This window comes from Lepidothrix coronata, unplaced genomic scaffold (assembly GCF_001604755.1).
Source record: "Lepidothrix coronata isolate B3197 unplaced genomic scaffold, Lepidothrix_coronata-1.0 Scaffold56, whole genome shotgun sequence".
Lineage (NCBI taxonomy): Eukaryota > Metazoa > Chordata > Aves > Passeriformes > Pipridae > Lepidothrix > Lepidothrix coronata.
Genome location: NW_016690236.1, coordinates 185,250 through 203,192, shown reverse-complemented (window position 1 = coordinate 203,192; position 17,943 = coordinate 185,250). Strand labels below are relative to the sequence as shown.

Below are 17,943 nucleotides of genomic sequence, written 5' to 3'. Positions count from 1 at the left end.
AAACCAGAGATAGAATATATAATTTTGGAAAGACTTTCATATATTAATGTGTTTCAGGGTTTTCAGTATAAGAAAGTCCCAAACGTTGATTGCCACTATGCTATGCTCCATCCAAGTCCTGCCTCTCTGATGTCAGGACTGACCACAAGTAAAATTGGTTAGAAACTTTGTTTGCAAAATTGAAGCTAAAGGACTGGCTCTTTCTGAGTTTGTTCATCTTCAATGACTCCCAAGGCCTCTATTGATTTTAAAATTAACTCAAGACTCCTTATATATTTTTCTATTTTAAAAAATCTGTTAGATAGCCAGTGTATAAAAGCTAACGATGACAGAGTCACAAAAAAGCAAAATGACTTTTTTAGAGGTGCAGAACTTCTAAGGAACACAATTTAAATTGTTGTGAAGGCGTCTTCTTTGCCTCCAGTGTGCTTTCAGGGAACAATTTCCTTTTCTAGAGAGAAGCTGAAAAGCCTTATTTAGACTGTATGCTTGCATATTTTATTTGACACATTGTTTTTAAATCAAGACTTCAATATGTTTTCTGTAAATTACTCCTGGAAGGGCAATCTCTGTAATACCTTAAATACATAAGAATATGCTTTGTTCAAAGTAACTCACTTCTGTTTTCCTTACGTTTTATAAAGGTCATTTTGGGGAATTGCATGGTTTTGGATGCTATTTTATTATCAAACATTCATTGTATCAGTTTTGGTTTTGATGATAAAATGCAAAGCACCAGGCTAGTGAAAATCTTACATTAGTCAATTCTGTTGTAAATCATTTTGGGGGAAAGAAGGGTGTGGTGGTTTGGGCTAGGCCTTCCTTGGGGACCAGTTTGTAACCAAGGAAGGGTCCAGATTTACCCAGTATTCCCTACGATTTTTACGTAAGCCAGATTATAAGAAGAGAGGAGGAGAGGCCTTCGCTCTCTTTCCTTCCGGAGGCTTGGAGGTGCAGGTCCCCTGCTGTTGAGTCTGCCGTGTTGGGGAGCAAGGCCTGGTTGGGCCTTGTCGACCTTGGGAGACAGAGGTTGCCAGCGATCGTTCCGGAGCGACTCTCAATTGTCCCAGGGGAGTAGTGAGCTATTTTTCTTTGCTAACTTTTTAGTTGTTAGATATTGGGTCACTAATTGGGATATCTATATATTTTATTTTAGTTTTGTTCCTTTTCCCTTCCCCCTTCCCTTTCCCTTGTGAAATTGTATATAAGTGTAAATATATTTATACATCTCACTTTGGTTGTTTCTCTCTCGTTTCGGGTTTTTTCTTAGTTTTTTTCTCCCTCTTCTCCCTGAGGTTGGGGGGGGGGGACTTCTGGTGGTAAGGTTTGGAGACTTGGCAGGGAGCCAGCTTCAAACCATATCAAAGAGGAAGTATGTTAATCATGAAATTGGAATTATCGAGGTCTCTGATGGTCCTCTCCTCAGAATGAATTTCATTCAGAAATTTGATTTTGGTCTCGAACAGGGTTACAGAACTCACAGCTGTATGCAGTGTGGGGAGGACAGCCATGAGGCCCTTGGGGGCTGGGGTGTCTGCAGACTCTCGCTCCAAGAAGGGCTTTTGCAGCAGGAGGAGTGCATGCAGCAGCCTTTACCAAGGCTGGAATTCCTGGGTGGTAAGCCCTGAAACCTGAGGGGTGGGTGTGTGGATGTTGGGATGACTGGAGAAGCCCAAGGTAGTCAGTAAACCCCACTGCCTGGCTTTGTCCAGGGGATTTGGAAATCTTGGCGGCCCCCAGGGATTTCTCCACAGAACTACTCCTCAGGCAGATGGTGCCTGACTTGTCTTGCACTTCCTTCCCAGATTGCAGGGCCTTGCATTTACCCTTGTTGAACTTCATAAGGTTTCCTTTGTTACGTTGCAGCTCTGCCTAGGACTGTGTTGGCTGCCTCTTGGAGAAGTAGAGTTAGGACCAAGGTTAGACCTGAATTGTTATAATTGTGAGCTAAGTTTATTGCAATGTGCATCCGTTTTTTGTTTTCACAAGCTTTCACTTAAAATAATTTGTTGCATTTTGTAAAGAGAAGACTGAAAGCAATACAGTGTTGGTATAAGGTGAATAATCAAGGGTATTCAGCTAGCCTGTGGTGTAACTGCCCTTGTGAAAGGAGTTTGGGATTTTGTTTGCGTGTTGGTTCTTTTTTTTCTGAGAAGGGGAGCAGTGTTACAGAAGTGACAGCAGTGAGGTGCTGTGGGTGCTCCTCAGGTGTCACCGCTGTAGGGAACAATTCTCAGGTCTCATGGGCAATATGCCAGTAGGTGGAAATAGAATAGCTATCCTTGAGCATGGGCACACTAGAGTGCTATGTAAATGTTACTTGAATGTTCATATGCGTCTCCCAGGGTGAACATTTTTAAGGCAAAGTAAACAAGGAAAAGTCTGCTGGACTCCAGCCTTAGTGATATATTAGCAGGAAATACTAATGAGCCTTGCAATTCTGTTTTCAATATAATGTTTGCTTTTTCTAATGGATACTATCCTATCTACCTCTGCTCACAGGATGATATAGCTCCTCACAATGATAACAATAACATTATATTATGAGAAATAGATCTGTGGAGATGGCATATTTTATAGAACCATTTTTATTGATAGTGTTAGTATTCAAAATCCTCATGTGGAGCGATCATTAAAGCTCATTTAAAAACCCTTGGAGGGTTGCTTATAGCTCAAATACGGTGCGAGGAATTTGAATCTTAATTATATGTGGAGAGATATATGAAATAGAATTTGTAGTCACAATGCATTTCGTGATTGCGAATCCATAATATATTATTGTTTCTTCAGAAAGCTGAAAAGATGCCATTAGTGTGAGAGGTGAAAGTATTCATTAAATCAGTGGTGCAGCACCAGGCTCTTAATTTGATAAAATGAGAATTTGAACTGGGTAACTGCTGCACTGCTGGGGTTTTTTAGCATCCTCTGCTGGTCGTGGTGGTGATACTTCAATAGCGAGTTCAGCATTTTAGCAAGGTGCAAAAATTAATCCTTTAAGCAATATTCCTTTCTCTAAGTGCTATATGAAAATGATGAATAGCACTTTAGAATTAATCCATAGCTAAAGTGTAGATTTTACTATAGTTAACGGTTAAGATATTTTTTTTGGCTTTCTCAGTGTTTAGGATAGATCTGGAAAAGGCAGTTGCTAAAGTTTGCTAATATTTCTATTTTTTTGCAATAAGTAATTGAATTTCTAAAATGACTGGTTTGATTCCATCTATTCAAGGCTATACATGTAGCCTTGATAACATATGTGTATTTATATTGGTGTATGTGAGCCATACATTTTTTGACATTGTTCTCATTTGGGTCTAGGTGAAATTTTTAACAGCTATTTTAAAAGGGGGAGTACATTTAAGTTTTCTGAAGCAGTGTGCAAGTTTGTGTCTGCTTAGCTGGTTTGCTTTAAGTCCTGAATAATTGAAATAGTTGAAATATTTAGTCATCATTTTTCAAAACAAAATGCTTGTAGTTGAAAATGTTTATTTCAGTGTTATTTACAGCATTTATTTGAAAGAGTTCAAAACCTGCCAGGGTACTTCATTTTGGTTGAGCGAGGGACTTTGGCTGAATGAATGGTACTATATAAAACGAAAAAAAAGTGATTGTCTGTGCTACCCTGATCTGCAAATATTCTTCTTCTAGTGTCTGCGACCTAAGGCAAACCTGACTGCTGGTTAACAGTGATGTGGTGAAGCCTAGGGCTGTAACACATCAGAACAAAATTAACCTTGGCCTTTCTAGACCAGTTGTTAATGTCGAAGCACCTGATAAGATGAACTGCAACTGCCTATCTGGTGCTGATGTCACATTCTAAATTAAATAAATAGAATAACTGATTTCTATGGCCTCAGAAATACCTTAATGCCATGCTTTATCACAGGGAGACATTCTCTAACTCAGAAGAACTGGTTTAGTTTATTTACCAGAATTTCTAGGAAAGCTATAGGTGTACTAGGCTATATGAAAAAAATCTCTTTACTCTGATCCAGGGAATGTTGTTCTCTATGTGTTTGGGGGGGGTATTTTAACAGAGATGAGTTGGAATTGAAATACCTACTACAGAACGGCAGATAACCTAAACCTCTAATTACCTGGAAAACTTCAGGCTGAACATGCAGCACTGTAATTACCTCAAAATTACTACCTGAGTCTGGACAAAATATTTTTCTTTGACATTTTTCTTTATGCCTCTAGCTTGAAAGAGAAATTAAACCTGCAAATGCCGGAGGTGCTGTCAAAACAAGGCAATCGAAGCAAGAAACAAGCTGCTTTTTAATTTCTATAGATTTTTCTCAGACTTTTCCAACTTATTTTCTGTAAAAGAACTGCAACATCCTACATCATTTGCTATTGATCTTAATTAAACTCCAAGGTATGGAGCCGGGAGGTGAAATCAACAGATAAAAAAAAGATCAGAATCTGGAAGTAGACAGCATTGAGGAACCAACACACTGGGAAGTATTTCAGCCTCTGTTCTAGTCCTGAGGGTAGAGTGAAATAGAGGGCCTTGCAATTGGCTGACTGAGATCTTGTTTCTAAAGAGACCTCTGGGATATATCTGTGATGTGTGGCTTTTCTTCAGTCACCCCTAGACACAAACATAGGAGGTGATTGGTCATGGGCTGTTTACATCAAGTAGCTAAGAAAGAAATGCTGAGTTGTCAGTGATCCTAAACCATTTATAAAGGTAAATTGGCCTGGTGCCAGCGAACTGTTAATGTCTGGCCATGAATGGATCCCAACAGAGGGCTTGAGTGTTTTCTGGTCAACTGGATTTCAGAGGAGCTCCGACATGGGTTCTAGTTTTGATTTATGGCAGGCACTAGTGGCCTCCTAACAGCTCTTTAGATATGACTGATGAATATGAGTCTGTGTTCAGAAAACACAAGAGAATGTTCAAAGTGGAAACATGTTCTACTTTGACATATGCTTATTGACAGGTGTAGACCACTTTTCTCTACTGTAAGACTGGCCTGCAGGCATCTAGAAGGAGCACAGAATGAAGGAACTCGAGTTTCCCTGAGGGCAGACTGATCATCTGACCTTAAAACTTGATCACCATTAGCAATCAGTGTAATGATAGTTGGTTGCAGACATCTTGCATTAATCTTTCAATAAACTTGTCTAGGTACAAAACCTGTAGTCTGATCTTTCTTTCAAAGCAGAAAGGGTAGTACCTGAACATGATTGTGTGGTTCTTTTCTATGATTCTGTATAGCTGGGGATAAGAGATGAAGGCAGTGTAGGGATTTTCTGGAGTATGCTTTATCTAATGGGATTTTATTACTTGACTCTCTTATGTATTGTTCTTCAGATGTTAGCTTTTAGAGCATTAGAAAATATCTGTGAAATCAGATCAGACCTCACTCAGTGCTGCTCCAACAATTTCCATGCGTGTATTTTAGGCTGGCAGTTGTTCCTGAAGGCTCTATGCTGGAGAGATGGGGTTCACAGTCAACCCTCTTCCACTTAGAGAGACTGTTCTAGATGGACAACAGAATGGTAGATTGCTTTCATCAAAACTCAGGAAAAAGGAACTCTTTCTACAGCATAATGCTTAGCAACTAATGCTTCATGACACAACACTTGGTTTTTTAGAAGCTTGAATAACAATCACTTAACAGGCGAGGAAAAGGGGCATAAATGCTAGTTTTGATGCTTTTATAGTAATTTTACTGTTTCTTAACGCCATTCACCACAAGTGATACTGTGGCGTAATGTCAGTGGTATTAGTGAATTGAACAGAAGGCAACATGTCTGCTGCATTATGTCTTTGTAAGTAATATTTTCTTTCAGTCATGGGGCCAAGATTTGGAGGAAACAAAGTGAGGATTTTTTTTTTATATCAGTCATTTTAGAAGGGAGAGAAAAGACAAGGAGAAAAAAATTCGGCAAGGACTTTGTGTGTGTGTGGCAAACTAAAGAAATCTGCATGATGATGAAACATTGGCAAGGCTTCTCGGGTAGCTTTTTGGTTCACTATTCATATTTATTTATTTATTTACTTATTTTATTTATTTATTATTTATTTTTTTAACAACAATTTTTATGTAATGAAAGCGAGTTGATTACTTATAAAGAAAAAAATCTTCAGATTGCTTGCTTTAACTGTTATGTGACCCCTGAGAAAACCCAGAAGCATGAAGGATGTTCATCCTTCCTGAACTTCCTGAAGTATTTGAGAGCAAATGAGTAGATTATGACTTTCAAGCCTGAGCAGCCGGTGTCTGAGAGATCCAGATATAGTGTTTTCTGGCCAAGAAGAGAAGAGCATATGCAGTCCAAAGTCTAGAACAAAAAATAAATTAGAGTTTCTGCTTGAGTGAGTAAGTCCTCTGGAGTTGTCCTAAGAAAGAAATTATGCTTCTGTAATGTATGATTTAAACACACCTTTAAACAAACTCTTGTATTATAAGTCAGTTGATTCAGGTAACAAAGAATGGAAATTCTACTTCCTAAATCCTTATTCTACTTAAATCTATGCTCATGTTTAAACATACAGTAATTACAGGCCTCAGACCTATTAAGTTACTTACAAATATTTAGTCATTACTTTCACAAACAATCTTGATAGAGGTCCTTTTCCTATAAGCTGTCTGTAAATGAACTCTGATGTCACTTCAAAAGATAAGTGGAGATTTGTAGTTGACAGCTTTCATGATCATAACAGTGGTTTACTGTCGTTTTCATTCCAGAGTGTTGACACCTTTTGAAAATTTTAACAAATCCTGCAGGTAGGAAGTATGTATATGTTAGAATTGGATAGATGAACTTAAGGGAAAAATGACTAACTGCTTGATTATTTTATTTTATTTTTAAGAAAAAAAAAAAGATGTTGCAATCACTCATGTTTTTCATTATTATATCTCCTACCAGAAATCCAAAAATTTAAAGATGGTATTTAAAGTTGTATATTCCTTCTGAAAACTGGAAATAGTATAAAAATTTTCTAAATCAAGTTACAATAATTTTCTTTAAAGAAAACTTTAATAGTCTTTTCAGAGGCCTTGGAAAACACCTGTCACCAAAACATTAGGAAAAATTTAGCTTATAGGTTTGAACAAGAAAGGTCATGAAGGCAGAATGTAATTTTGAAGTAGTTTAGGTATAGTGGAGAAAAATCTTTGCCATTGTGGATCAAAATGATTTACTGGACCTGACATTCTGTCTTCATCATCGTTGGACTGCTTCTGTAATTCAACAGATATATACATTAGTATGTGTATCTGAAGTGATGTTGAGAAGGAGTTCTATAGGGACACCTACAGGATATTACTTTGAGAAAAGAGCTTTTTTATCTTTAAAAACTCTTGATTTTTTTTCACAGTTCTAGTGGTAAACAATCTCTTCTCTACATAAACCATATATAAAATACAAACTTCCAGTTTAATGTAAAGGATTCAATGAGATATTTTAGTCATCCTGATATGACCACTAACTTGAATGCTTCAAAGAACAAGCAAAGTTCTTAAACTTAGTATGATCTTATTTACTTAGCACATGGTAAACATTTAGCCTATTTAATTTGTTACATGTCAGATTGGTATTTTACTAGAAGGTTTCTCTTAGCTGGAGTAAATCTTCCAGAAGAATTATCTTATCTAGACTAGCTTATGTTTTCAAACAAGCTCTCTTGTCAAATTTATTTTTTGAGGAATCTCAAATACAGTGTCGCTCCCTGGCATTGCTATTTCTTGATTCAGTAAGGAGGGGAGAAAGAAGGAAGAACAAGAAAATTAGATATTGGGGAGATATATCTTCTGGACGACTTTCTTGATGAGACAGGAAAGTAAAACCCAGAGATCCACCTACATGGACACACTGCCTCTGACAGAGGCCAATGTTGGATGCAAAGCCAAAATGTCATCTGATTTTTCCTACTTTATTCTTCATGTTTTCAGTGTGATCCGAAGAGGCAGACATGATATCCAGCTGCAGCTGTTATTTATCACTGTACCTTCAACTGAGAAGTGGGAATTTGCCTTTGACAACAAAAGATTCTCACAAAACTTTTTTTTTCCACTCTGATCTGCTCCTGCTTATGAACCAGTGTGAAATTGCTCAAGCTTTCTTTCTGCAGTTTCCACTCTGACCAATGTGCTGATCCACGCTCTGCACCAAATGAACTGCTGAGCATTTCCTTTGCCATTCTTTGCCTTGCCATCTTGCAGGCAATTCCTACCCCATCTAAAAGTGTCCCTGGACTAAGCAAGTTGTATCACTTGCTGGATACGACTGGGTTTTTTTACCAAGCAGAGTCCATACTTTTCTTCCTGCTCTTCTTGTCTATCTGGAGAATAAATTTACCAGCCCAGGATTTTCTCCTATTTTGTCTGTAAGGTATTGGCATAATGAAGCTGTGCCTTTTGGTGCTGCCACAGTAATAGGAAAAGCTTTACAGAAGATACGGAAAAATGCCTTCAGGACATAATTCGATTTCAACTGCCCGAAAATAAAAGAGCCAGAACAGGTAGTACAGCTAGTGGGGAAGTAGGTTGGAGACAATTTCATTTATGAAACCTTAATTATAAATTTGTCCAAATAATAGAGAAAGAAAAAAAGAAAAATCAGAACCAGACCATGTTGGCAATTCTCAGATTATGTATACATTTACTGAGACAAAATTTGGAACTGCTGAAGACTTGCTTAAAATACTCAGACTTGCCCTACTGCAAAAGTTCAGCTGTCTTAAAAAGACTGGAAATTGAAGGAGGAACAACCATTAGTCAACATTTCAAAGGAATGAGACAAGCCTGTAAAAATATATATAATGTTATCATTGTCTGAAATTGTTTAGGTAGAAGATAGACAACTGGATGGCAATTTATAACACGGGGTTGGAGAAATACTAAGGAAAAAAATATTGGAGCTGATAAACTCTAAAGATCAAAAAACCCCAGGAAATCAAAGAAAATTAAATCTAATCTTAATAGCCTTGAAAAAAAATGAGAGGCAATAAAGGGCAAAAGACAATGAGTTAATGAATTAAGAAGTCAGAATTAAGATAACAGCACAATTCTATTGAGCAGGGAAACAGAATGAAACTGCAGAAACTGCACTGATGGAGGTCCTAAGCGAAAAAGAGAAGGAAGGATAGAAAATAAAACAACACTTAAAGTTACCTGATAAGAATATTCAGATGTTTATAAAGTAGAAGCTTTTTGCACACTCAAGAGCCCTATTCAAAATGCATAAATGTGCTGCCAGCCTTGCACTTCTCTCTGTTAAGGAAGGCTATCTTGCAGTAGCTGAACCAAGTTGTTAAAAAGATAATGTTAATGTGACAATGTTTTCTTTCTATTGCTGAAGAAAACTATCACTCCATTAAAACCAACAAACCCCAACCCCCTTTTATCCACTCTCACCACCCCCTTTCACTCCCCTACCATTTCTTAACTCCTGTTAGTCAACACAAGAATACCTTATCAAATAAATGACACAGTGGGTATTGGAGGTTCTATCCCCAGCTTTTCTGACTGGGCACTAGTAACTGGAGATGCAATGAACAAGGCAGTGCCTATTCACAGAATCATAGAATGGCTCGGGCTGGAAGAGACGTTAGAGATCATCTAGTTTCAACCCGCCCACCGTAGAAAGGGACGCCTTCCAATAGACCATGTTGCTCAGAGACCCATCCAACCTGGTCTTGAGCACTTCCAGTAATGGGGTATCCATCCACAAGTTCTCTGGGAAACCTGTTCCAATGCCTCATCACTCTCACATTAAAGAATTTTTTCCTAATATCTAATCTAAACCTGCCCTCTTTCAGCTTAAAGCCATTCCCTCTTGTCCTGTCACTACATGCCCTTGTAAAAAGTGCTTCTCCATCTTTCTTGTAGGCCCCCTTTAGGTACTGGAAAGCTGCAATTGGGTCACCATAAAGCCTTCTCTTCTCCAGGCTGAACAATCCCAATTCTCGCAGCCTTTCCTCATAGGAGAGGCTTCAACAGGTCAATGTCCTTTCTGTACTGGGGTCCCCAAAGATGGATGCATCACTCCTGGTGGGGTGTCACATGAGAGCAGAGTAGTGGGGCTTCCATCTAGCTAAAGCAAAGAGTGGGCATTGACATCTCTGTATTCACCTCAGTTCAAGCAAGGGAGGCTTGTACTCTCTTGTTCCTGCTTGGCTTTTCTCTTTGATCAGCTTTGACACTAAAACAGTAATGTGAGTGTCATTGTTCAGAAAGACTTCTAGACCCTGTGCTTAATTGATTTACTCTCTTTACTTCTTGTAATGCTTGCACCGAAAGCTTTTCATACCTTCAAGAGGAGAAAAAAAAAATAGATTTGCATTTGGCACATGCATAGATGATGTTTGGTTCAGGTTCCTTCAGAAAGAGGTGTGTATTTCTACCAGATTGATTTCAGCAGATTCTTGGTGACTGAGCAGACATTCTCGTCTTTTTTTCCCCTCCTCCCCACCTTGAAGTTATGTACAAACACATCTAAATTTCAACTACTACTTATCACTTTGTAAAGGTGCTATTAAACTGGAAATAACTCTAGCAAGAAGAGGGAGAAGGCAGTTGGGATGGTGAAGTTTCTAGTGGTTATCACCTGTATTTTCAAAAGGAGCTAATGAGAAGCTAAAGTACAAACTGTGGTATCACATCAAAAGAACACCAAGTAAAGCTGATAATGAGTAACCTGAGAAGTAAATTATGGAAAGCAACAAAATGTGTGGAAGTGGAACAGGAGAATTGTCATTTTTAGATGTAAAAGGTACTGACATAGCAGACTTTCAAATGTTTATCTTTCTTCTTGGGGTGTCTGTGGTATGTGTCACTGAATTATTTCCTACCTAGTGTGGTAAGATTAAAGCACTGTGGAAATTTAGAAGGGAAATTATAGACAATACACAGAGAATGACCTTTATCAAGGATGCTTTTTTTCATCACATAAAGTGCAGCTCCTTATTAGTAGGAAAAAACAGCATCTTACTCAGAGAAATAGTAGCTAAATGTGGAAAAGATTTTATTGAGTTCTGTAACTGACTTTTCTTGTCTCATATGGTAAAGAACCTATGTATACTTCCTTCCTCACTATAACAAAGGAAGATCATGTAGCTTGAAAATTATTGTTGCCTTGCAAGAGATGGGAAGATAAGCTCTTAAATCTATTTTTGTGTTGAATTAATCCCATAAATTTTTTCAAGTTAAATGGAACCACCATACTAATGATATGTCTACCTGTGCTTTTTTTTTTCTTTCTGGTTCGAGCAGCTATTATTATTGAGGCTTGCCAGAAGAAGCCTAAAGCAGAAAAAATATTTGACAGTCACAGTTATTTCTGTGAACACAACATTGATGGACTACAGTATGAGTGGACTTTGTAATTTTTTTTAGTTTGTTTCCACCAGCTCAAATCCAGCTATTCTTCTGCTTTGATCTAATGCTGTTGGTTCAGGTAATGATTTAAGATAAAAAGGTTGGAAGCCCTTGATGTTTATTTATTTCATAAAATAGAGCTTGTTGCTAGTCTGCCTTCCTACACAACTGGCATTTTATCATTTATCACCTGTGAAAATTACATAGTATGAAAGTTGAAAAATATGCGAGAGAAGACTTTGACAGAAGCCTGGACCTTTGCAGGCAACATTTCTGGAAGAAGTGGGATCATACGCTCCCTCAGGCAGAGTATTATGGTATAGCTGACTTCTGACTGATAGGTTTTAATTGGCTAGGTTATCTGAGCACTTTCCAGTTCCTACATCTACATTTTACCATCTCCTCAGTAGCATTTCCCATCTGTTTTACCCTTTCACAAATGGAGAAGTAGGAAGGAAGCCACTCAAGGGAAGAGAAGATGCTGGTGGAGAGGAAGGGCACCCACACTCAGTGTCTGAGGCGTGCTCTCACCACCAAAAAGCTCTTCCTGTGTTGTAGAGTGATTCCTAATGTTGTAATGGACAAGAAAAGAATGGAATGAAGTGCGAAGTTTGGAGCTTATATGGAGGAGAGGCAAACTGAAACTTTAGTAGGTACCGTCTTCACCAGAGTAGGTAAACCATAAAGATTGCACAAAAAAAGCAATCACCAAGAAGCACGTGGTTAGCACCGGCAGTATAAAAAAGAGTTGACAAGAAATTTCTGGATATATCAGACTGGAAATTTTAAAATGCCCATAAAAGAAAACTGATATTCTAGTAGAAACTAAAATAATTGCCTCTGTATTTCATTTCTGTCATCCTTCAAAGCTGCAAAGTGGTAAGAAATTACAGCATTAATGTTCCCACTAAAACGGAATGAAAGCTGACTCTATTTCTAAGGAGAGATATCCACTACAGTAATACTGTAGTAAAGTAAGCAGTTGGAATTACGTTTGTATAATTTATAAGCCAAACCCAAACAACCTGAATCTTTTTAATATTCCATTTCTATATTCATATTTTAATATCTCTGATGCTGATATTATTCTTATTTTATGGGCTTAAGGGAATGCATGCACTAGTTGGAATGCTTTCAGGGAACAGAATTTTATTTTTAGATCAAATGAATCTGACCCAGATAAAATCTGGACCTTAACTTGGCAATTACGTAGTTTCAAGCAATGAATAGCACATCTGAGGAGAGAGATTAGTTGTTTTTTTTTATTGCACTTGTTACTTGATATACAGGGATGTGTCAGTATGTGCAGTGTATCCAGCTTGTATTAATGTATTAATTTGCAGAAAATTATAATACATAGAAAGCATTAAAATATTCAAAATATTAGTGTTTTGGGCATAATGAGCATAATTGATTGCATGTTGTCTAAGTAACTCAGCAAAATTTTTTTAGTGGAGAAAAGGGAAGTGAAGACTTGTGCCCTTTGTGGGAAGGAGTGTGGCATTTTAGCCATTCTGTACAGCATTTAGCACTAACCCTGATTGTGCCTTGCAGGCACATCTGTTAAATGGTTTCATTGCACTATGCTAGTAATCTGGCTTTTCAACAGGCTGGCTGAAAGTAGTAAGGCAATAAAAAAAGACTGTCTAGTTTTAAATCTTAGAGTTGAATTACTTTAAAACTTGAGTTATTAATGGAACTCTTGGGCTAAAAGGGATGTGGCAAGTGATGTCTACTGGGGGAAAGTGATGACGTTCTCCGCCACGTATTTGTTCTCCCATGGTTGAGTGTCATAGTAGGGGTGAGTGGTCATGAGTTAAAATGAGTAAAGTGCACAAGTATTTCAGTGAAATGTTGCTTGCTGATGTGTTCTGCATTTAGGTCTTACATCTAGACAAAAATTATTGGATTATTTTAAATTTCTGTTACTAAATTAAAAGAATGACAATAGAGTTAGTAACATTTGTTCCTGATGAAATATTATTTAGAATAAACAGTGACTAGTTATCATACTAACTTCCTTGGTTTAAAATGGAACAGTCAGCTTGGATTTTCAGGAATTGATGAACGATCTATTGCTCTTACAAATGTACCTTTCTTTAACAGTACAACATGTGGTATCAACATGCTATCGTACTAATAAATGCAATAAATAAGGGGAGGATTACACGTCTCCTCTAATAACAACGGTTCAAAAAGATAAGATTTTTTTTGTGAAGTAAAACCAGCTATTATCAAGATTTACTCTACTTTTTTTTATATATGTGATGTAAAGTCCTCTTGGCTATCAGGCCTTGTGTGAGGTGAGATATGACTTTCTTAATTAATATGTTTGAAGTAATGCTTTGTGCTGTGTACTCCTAGAAGGAATAGATTTTTTTTTTTTAATATTAAGAAATTAAGCAATTAAATATTTTTCCCCAATTCCCTACTAACTTCTTTAAACTTCACAAGAAGGTTTAAAAAAACTACATGCTATGGACATCATTTTATTTTAAAATAATAATAATAATAAAAAATAACAGCAAAACAAAACCTGAGTAGACTCTGTAAGGCAAGAGATCATTATCTCATTTTGAAGTGGAGACAATTTAATTTAGAAGTTCATTTAACAAGGTTAAAAAAATCTTTCAAGAGATATGATGAGACTGGTCAGCAGCTTTCTCAGTGTTAGCATTGTAATTGAGAGATAGGACCTTGCCTTGCAGACACAAAGTTACATTCCTGGTGCAGTATCTTGCTATACTGAAAATCTCTATTATTTTCAATGCCGACACTCAGATTCAAAGCAGCATTTATACCTTTGTTTTCAGCCACCATAAATCAGAAGAAATTCTTCCAGCTGTTGGAAGGGATCTTCAAGCAATTTTATAGCCGAGGTCCAATCAGATAATGCTAATCTCTAAGGGGTACAATGGAGCATTCACAGGAGAAAATATTAATATTGCTGCTCACCCTAGAGGTGACTGCATTTCAATTTGATAAATGGTTTATTATCGTCATCATCTTATCTTTCAAGCTTCGAGTGTTTTTTGGAGACTTTGGAAAGAATAAATCTCTATAGACATGGCTCATTGCCATTTACAGCAGTATGCCAAGTGGCATATGCTCTATTAGACATAGTCAAAAAAAGATTAATTATCATATTTGATGGTGGTGGGAAAATCAAAACTTTTTTAGTAATTATTTTATCTTCACATGCTTGTTGTAATGTGATGATTCCATAACAGTGACATGTCATTCCTGCAGCCAATGCCTCATCTTTTCCAGTCCAAGGTGCCTGCATCAGCTTCCATTGACATCAGAGTAGATTAGTGAACTTGCATCACCTTAAAATGGCTCTAACAGCTCAATCAGCCTCTGAGTTTTGTTGTTGTGGAAATTTGATAATCATTCAAATTGAACGGTAAACTGAATGTTTTGTTGTTCTGGCACTTACACACTTTAGAGTTAACTGCAGCTTTAATAGATAGAGTACTTCAAATACAACCAAGGGTGTGCAAAATTCTCAAATCCTTAGAGATTATTTGAAAATTATGCCTGAGAAATCTTTAGCCTTGGAAAGTGGTAAACTGACATTTGAATGTAGCAAAACACCACAATGCTTGCCCCTAAACTGATTCAGTCTTTTTTATATGTCTCTGTGCATGCACACAGACAAATATGTAAACCTAAACTTCTTTTTTTTTTTTTTGGTCTGTTGCTACGATTTGGCATTTCTACTGTCCAAAAGGGATTTGTTTCAGAAGGTATAATACTTGGCAATATACTTTCGTCCTTCCAGTGAAGTATGCTGCCCAAGCATCTGTAAGAAATAAGTCACTTGTTTTACCAAAAGTGTTGGTTGAAGAAAATTAATGTCAAAATGAGGCTTTAAACTATATAAGCAAAACATATTCAGCATTTCAAGGCCAGATGTCTTCTGCAGTTTTTTCCAAAATGTGCATTCTCTAATGTAGCTAACTGTGGAAATTTTGCCTAAAATTGAGCCAGAGCTTAAACCTGTACTAAGTAGTAGTCATTCATCAACTTATGTTTTAAGTTGCTGATTCAGTTTTGAACTGTTCTAAATGTAGTTTGTGCCACAGTGTTGGTATCTCTGCCTTTGCTTTAGGCAGCTTGAGGAAAATGGCTGTGTCTGCACTTAGGTACAATTGGCACACTAATGCTCAGTCCTCATTCCCTGATGAACCTGGAAAGGGGGGACTGCGCAGAAACTTGCTGCTCTTTCACATGGATTTTCTGCTGTGGGAAACTGAAGCACATGTTCACGAGTATCCTGGCATGCAGCTGGGCTGTGGTCAGGCTATGTGCTCAAGCACTGGGGCGGAGATGTGGCCAGTAAAACTCTGGGCTCTAAAATAATGTGTATTTCTTTTACAAGAGTAACCAAATTGCCTGACAAGACTTAAAAATAACATTTGAGGCTTACCTCTGAATATTTCCTTCACCAAAAAAATCAAATAAAGCCTTTAAATATGTATCAAATATTTCAGAAAACATTAAAAATATAATATTCTGTTTTATTTAAACAGAAAGACCATGATGTCTCACCAGAGACTCTAATATTGGCCATTTTCTTACAGTTCCAGGTCAAATGAAAAGAAGTCCATATGTCACGTTCTTTTTCTTTGAACTTCTTCTTCCACTGCTTTCTTTCCTGATGCTCTTGTCTGACTAGTTAAATTGTTGTTTTAATAAAGTGATTCCAGCTCACTTAAAATAAAAGCTCATATAAAAGTTGATCGATATGGCAGGAACATCCATAAAGCTTCTCTTTCTCAAATTTCTCATTAATTCAGGTCAGTTTCTTTGTCTTAAGCGGGGTTGAAAATAAACTATTGAAAGTGAGGACGGTTCATTTATCACAAACTTTTCCTACGTTTTCTGAACTTTACAGTGGCTTTTGTTTTGTATTTGGCAATGACACAATATTGCCCCCCAACACCCCTTCCCCTTAAAAAGTAACAAATAAGTTCCTTACATATGCAGGATGGTAGCATTAGAGTATAATGAAGGGTATCTGGAGTTAAGGCCTCTCTCATATATAGTAACAAATGTCTTGGCAGGTAGAAGAGCTGTGGTCTTTTTCTGGAAGAGTTGTTTTGTTTTTTCTAGAATCTGTGTATCTATGATCACATTCCCGTAAAGATAGACAATGAGAGAAAGCAACATCAATGAAAATCCAGCAGTGGGGTGAAAGGACTTAAAAGAAGCCTACAAGAAGAATGCAGGAGTTGCAGTGCTACAGGTTGGCACTTTCGGACAGAACCAAGTTCATTCAGGGAAAATGACTGATAAAAATCCCTGGGTGCTCACAGAGCCTGCTTTCACAGTTTACAGTAACAAAGAGAAATGTGAGTTAATGCAAATGTGTTCAGACAAACCTAATGGAAACAATTGTGTTTGCATCTTTTAGTCTCCTGGAAATTATTAAGGAAGTTTGACAGTCTCTAGAGAATAAAGTTCATAGTCACCAATTTCATAGATTGTCCCAGGACTTCTTAGTGTGCATCAAATCAGTTGAGTTCATTCTGCTGAATTTCTTTAAACTCAAACAGTAGGCCAAATTATAGAGCTACAGTGAGGTTTATGCTACCTGCAGCGTCACATTTAAAAGTTTAAATGTTATTACAGAAATTAGGTTATTCCCAGATTTATTCTGCATCTTACAAGTTAACATTTTACATGATTTAACCTGTGTGACTAGAGGTAAAGGTATGACAAATTCAACTACATCCTTGAATGTTGACTTTATCCATCCATATATTAGTATCTACTTCTGCTCTGGTATCTGGAATTCTGTAAGAGTGATTCTTATCAATACCACAGCTCATGGGCATGAGCAGTAGCTGGAAACAGAGAATAAAACATTGACTACCCATGGTCTTAAAGGTTTGACACGGGGGAGGTACTATTTATCTGAGTTCTGTGGCCCTATTTCATTCAAGAAATTAAATATTTTGCAAGCTACTGATCAGAATCTAAGTGCACTGTATACCTTTATTTTAATCTACTTCCTTTGCTAGGCCAAAACACAGTTGAACTAAAAAGTTGAAGTATACAGTAATATGATCCTTAAATACAAAGAAAAGACCTGGAATTATAGTCATCATTATTCAACCTTAATTCCTTTTGCAGGAATTTTCCTCAATCAAGGTGACACAGGAAAGTACAGTGCTATCTGAGAAGATATTCTGGATGTCATTTCCAAAAATCTGTGGGGCAACTGATACCGTTTCTGTACAACTGCAGTGTGGGATTCAGATGATGCTGGTTCAATGGCTGCTGATGCCAACGATGTACATGAGTTTGCTGTGCTATTCTATATGATCCACATAAGATCAGCTCTGTAAAGTGAGTGGAGTGCTGGATTATTAATATGGGGCTTACTAAAATATAATTGTAAAGAAATAGCTGATGCTTGATTCATTAAGGCTATACATTTTAAAAGAAAATCAGCATTTAAAGTGACCATTTAATCACTGTCATGTATCACTACAAGAACTCTCCATTATGTGTGTTTAAACAAATGAGCTCTAGATTAGGATATTCCTAAGTAGTGAAAACTAAGGTATTAAGACCTCAGCTGGCAAGCAGTTTCTTAAAA

General features: G+C 37.1%; 1 long non-coding RNA gene across 1 annotated transcript; it reads left to right on the top strand.

Moving 5' to 3' along the window:
* Positions 1 to 1,272: 1,272 nt before the first annotated feature.
* Positions 1,273 to 17,648, top strand: LOC108498153. Its single transcript, XR_001875091.1, has 3 exons — positions 1,273 to 1,617; positions 16,452 to 16,584; positions 17,475 to 17,648. It is a non-coding gene; the product is annotated as an uncharacterized LOC108498153 (long non-coding RNA).
* Positions 17,649 to 17,943: the final 295 nt, after the last annotated feature.